This window comes from Salvelinus alpinus, chromosome 2 (assembly GCF_045679555.1).
Source record: "Salvelinus alpinus chromosome 2, SLU_Salpinus.1, whole genome shotgun sequence".
NCBI lineage: Eukaryota > Metazoa > Chordata > Actinopteri > Salmoniformes > Salmonidae > Salvelinus > Salvelinus alpinus.
The window spans coordinates 81732391-81737703 of NC_092087.1; the positions used below are offsets into that span (position 1 = coordinate 81732391).

Here is a 5313-nt window from a genome sequence, read left to right on the forward strand (position 1 = left end):
TCAACCATGAAGCATCAAAGCCCAACAAACTGCATGCTATTCAGAAATGCTATAGATGGAAGGACAATAGTGTGTAGAAACCTTCCAAAGAACAATTGGCCAAAAACACTATCTGCAATAGTGAAGGTGTAAACTTAGCAGTAGAAAGCCTGAATAGTATATTTGACATATCTGCTAACATATCAAATGAAGTAAATTCAAGCAGAAAACCTAGCAAAATGAGCAGCAATGAGAAATGGTTTGATGAAGAGCGCAAAAACCTAAGAAAGAATCTGATAAACCTATCCAATAAAAAACACAGAGACCCATAAAACCATAAGATACGCCTTTACTGTGGGGAAACACTAAAACAATACAGAAATACACTAACAGGAAGGAACAGCAAGTCAGAAATCAGCTCAATGTGATTGAAGAATCCATCAAATCAAACCACTACTGGGAAAATTGGAAAACACTGAACAAACAACCACATGAAGAGCTAGCTATCCAAAATGGAGATGTTTGGATAAACCACTTCTCCAACCTCTTTGGCCATATAACAAAGAACACCTAAAACATATACATGATTATCTGAACATAGGATCAACTAGTAAAGACTCCCAGAACCCTTTGGATTCTCTAATAACATTGAATGAACTGCAGGACAAAATACAAACCCACCAACCCAAAAAGGCCTGATGGTGTCCTAAATTAAATTATGAAATATACAAACCACAAATTCAAGTTGGCTATACTCAAACTCTTCAATATTATCCTCAGCTCTGGCATCTTCCCCAATATCCTCCCCAACATCCTCAGCTCTGGCATCTTCCCCAATATCCTCCCCAACATCCTCAGCTCTGGCATCTTCCCCAATATTTGGAACCAAGTACTAAACTACTGTACAACAGACCACATACACCCTGCACACCCTAATTGACAAACACACCAAGAGCAAAGTCTTCTCATGCTTTGTTGATTTCAAAAAAAGCTTTTGAGTCAATTTGCCATGGGCCCCTGCTGTATAAACTGATGGAAAGCGTTGTTGGGGGAAAACCTAGGATATTATAAAATCAATGTACACAAACAATAAGTGTGCAGTCAAAATTGTCAATAAACACACAGATTTCTTCCCTCAGGGCCAGGGGATGAGACAGGGATGCAGCTTGAGCTCCCCCCTCTTCAACATTTATATCAATGAATTGGCAAGCGGCACTAGAATAGTCTGCAGCTCACGGCCTCACCCTACTAGACTCTGAAATCAAATGTCTACTGTTTGCTGATGATCTGGTGCTTGTGTCCCCAACCAAGGAAGGCCTACAAAAGGACCTAGATCTTCTCCACAGATTCTGTCAGACTTGGGCCCTGAGGGTGAATCTCAGTAAGACAAAAAGAATGGTGTTCCAAATAAGGCCCAGGTGGAGGCCCAGGAGACCCATCTCCTTCTCATAGAGTTGATCAGACTATTCTTTGTTGCCTGTGGAATGTTGTGCCAGTCATCTTCAATGGCTGTGCAAAGTTGCTGGATATTGGCGGGAACTGGAACATGTTGTCGTACACATCGATCCAGAGCATCCTAAACATGCTCAATGGGTGACATATCTGGTGAGTATGCAAGCCATGGAAGAACTGGTAAATGTTCAACTTCCAGGAATTGTGTACAGATCCTTTTGACATGGGGCCGTGCATTATCATGCTGAAACATGAGGTGATGGCAGTGGATCAATGGCACAACAATGGGCCTCAGGATCTCGTCACGGTATCTCTGTGCATTAAAATTGCCATTAATAAAATGAAATTGTGTTCATTGTCCGTAGCTTATGCCTGCCCATACCATAACCCCACCGCCACCATGGGGCACTCTGTTCATAACGTTGGCAACAGAAAACCGCTTGCCCACACGACACCATACACGTGATCTGCGGTTGTGAGGCCAATGGACATACTGCCAAATTCACAAATGTTGAGCACAAATTCACAATGTTGACCACAAATTTGTTAAGATCCCAGTTAGTGAGCATTCCTCATTTGCCAAGATAATCCATCCACCTGACAGGTGTGGCATATCAAGAAGCTGATTAAACAGCATGATCATTACACATGTGGATCTTCTGCTGGGGACAATAAAAGGCGTTGAAGGTGGCTTACGTTGAAGGTGGCTTATGGTAGAGAAATGAACATTCAAATGAACAGCTCTGGTGGACATTCCTGCAGTCAGCATGCCAATTGCACACTCCCTCAACTTGAGACATCTATGGCATTGTGTTGTGTTGTGTGATAAAACTGCACATTTTAGAGTGGCCTTTTATTGTCCCCAGCAGAAGATCCACATGTGTAATGATCATGCTGTTTAATCAGCTTCTTGATATGCCACACCTGTCAGGTGGATGGATTATCTTGGCAAATGAGGAATGTTCACTAACTGGGATCTTAACAAATTTGTGCTCAACATTTTTGAGAAATGTATGGAACGTTTCTGGGGTCTTTAATTTTAGCGTATGTAAACATGGGAGCAACACTTTACATGTTGCATTAATATTTCTGTTCAGTGTATATTATAGGGTTTTGGTTGGTATAAGTTATTAAACTGTTAATAAGCATGTAGCTAGAACCTCTTGAAGCTAGGGGGCAGAATTTTTATGTTTGGAAAAAATAACGTTCCCAATGTAAGCTGCCTATTTCTCAGGCCCAGATGCTAGAATATGCATATAATTGACAGATTAGGATAGAAAATACTCTACAGTTTCCAAAACTGTCAAAATATTGTCTGTGAGTATAACAGAACTGATTTTGCAGGCGAAAACCTGAGGAAATCCAACCCAGAAGTGCCTTTTATTTTGAAAAATCCCTTTTCCATTGCCTAACTTTCCTTCATTTAAAGGGATATCAACCAGATTCCTTTTCCTATGGCTTCCTCAGGGTGTGAACAGTCTCTAGACATAGTTTCAAGCTTTTATTCAGAAAAATTAGTGAGATTTATCAAAACGCGTCAGTGGATAGTTGAATGTCCTTCGATTAGTTCATTGAACAGCTTTGTTGAATAGTTTCCCGTCCAGTTCGACATATTATCGTTTATCTCTGTTAAAAACAACCTGAGGATTGATTATAAAAAACGTTTGCCATGTTTCTACGGACTTGACAGATATTACTTAGAATTATTCGTATGCCCTTAAAGACAACGCTCGAGCCTGATTGATTACTAAACATAACGTATTGACCAAATGGAGGTTTTTGGATATAAAAATATTATTTATCGAACAAAAGGAACATTTATTGTGTAACTGGGAGTCTCGTGAGTGCAACATCCGAAGATCATCAAAGGTAAGCGATTAATTTTATTGCTTTTCTGACTTTCGTGACCAATCGACATTGCTGCTAGCTGTTCGTAATGTTTTGTCTAGTGATCGATAAACTCACAAACGCTTGGATTGCTTTCGCTGTAAAGCATATTTTCAAAATCTGACACAATAGGTGGATTAACAACAAGCTAAGCTGTGTTTTGGTATATTTCACTTGAGATTTCATGAAAATAAATATTTTTAGTAATTTTTGGGGGATTTGGCGCTCTGCAATTCAGCGGTTCTTTACAAAAATGATCCCGTTTAAAGGGATCCGAAAACATCCGTGCGCCCCTTAGTGAGTTTGTTGTGTATTGGAGGCAATGGAATGCAACAGCATTTCTTCTGGATCTGGACTGGAGAACTCTATTCACACATGTAACAGTTTGTCTGAACCACCATGTCATATAATGTCCAACAGATGTGTGTGTGTGTGTGTGTGTGTGTGTGTGTGTGTGTGTGTGTGTGTGTGTGTGTGTGTGTGTGTGTGTGTGTGTGTGTGTGTGTGATGTCATAAAGAACATGTTCTAGCCTCTAAGACATATCACTATGTCATGATGTCAGTTCCTCTTAGTTCACCAACTCTCTCTCATGAATGCACGCCACTGCGCACTCACACCACACCACACACACACACTCCCCCTCTCTCTCTCCACCCCTCTCTCCTCTCCCCCCTCTCTCCACTCTCTCTCTCTTGCTCCCTCCCCTCTGTTTGTGAACCGACCATACCCCACCACCCCACCTCAGTTTAATTTAGTGCCTCAGCCGACAGCTCATTGACAGCTTCTGTGATGGGCAGAAGTTATCCATGTTGAAGACCAGGTATATAGATATACCAGCTAGGAGACTACAATGGAACCTAAGCACATGTGTTATGCGTGAAGTGATGTGCCTCAGTGACCTAGTCTGTGAAAATGATTAGGAAAACGTGGTCATAAACACCCACTGAACTTATGCAGAACTTATGCATATTTTATATTGTGAATTTAACTTCAAATAGGCAAACAACATTGTATGAGTGCCTTGTTCTATGCAATAATCTGATTTAGCCTCAGTGGAGTATTTAAAAAATCTGCTTATTCTTATGTTCAATAATATCCCCTTAATTGAGAATCAATAAAAAAGTAACGTCATGTGTTCGGACGCATAGCCTTTTCACCATGTTGTTACATATATGGTATGGCCACTTCATATTTTTACAGGTGTAGGCTATAGTTACCATCTCTGCGCTCCAGATTCTGGAACATGGACGCGCCGAGTGCAGTTCGCGCTCGTACCAGAACGCACCTCCCACTTCCCACTTTTTTATTTTTAAAGTTCTAGAGCTTCTCGTCCTCCAATTGTTAAAACTCGGGACGCGCTTGACATAGGGCGCATACTTCTCGGAGACTTCTGGACTGCAACTTTGACACACAGAGAGAACTGTTCTCCACAGGGATTTCAATAGGTTACCTTTCTGAAGTTTGTGGACAATACAACTGTATTAAAGGGATTTGAGCCTCCTAGACACGTCGATAAAGTGGATAAGAAAGAGCACTGTTTTGAGCACATTTCGGGACTTTAGTTCATTTTGCCAGGTAGGTGTCTCACGAACAACTTTCTTCTACTTCTGGTGCGACTTTATGATGGAAACAAGGCAACAAGTAGGCTAGTAGCCAGTAGCCTAGTCTGTGACAGTTTGGAATCATTCTGCAGGTTGTTCTGTGTGCTCCAAAGTGCATCTCGGACGGTGTTTACTGTTCAGTCGAGATGTGGCTTGGGGAAGTTATAAGTGGTATTTCTCTGGGTTACTGTCTGTGAGCTGAATGCCCGTCACTGCGTGTCTTTATTAGAAACGAGAATAGTTTTGTGATCACATTTTATATTAAAACATTTCCGAGTTTTTCCTCTTAACGCACATGATGTAGGATACTATATGTCATATATGTCTATCCCATTATCCGTGCTTATCGATCTCACCACGAGCAATGAGCACTGACTAGCCCATAGCCAAGGT

At 41.1% G+C, this 5313-nt stretch overlaps 1 protein-coding gene across 1 annotated transcript in view; it reads left to right on the plus strand.

Moving 5' to 3' along the window:
• The first annotated feature begins 4650 nt into the window (after positions 1-4650).
• vasna (vasorin a) overlaps positions 4651-5313 on the plus strand; it is a 44718-nt gene continuing 44055 nt past the window's right edge. The window contains exon 1 of the mRNA XM_071389559.1: positions 4651-4894. The gene's annotated coding sequence lies outside the window, so the exon portion shown is untranslated. The remainder of the gene's footprint in view (positions 4895-5313) is intronic.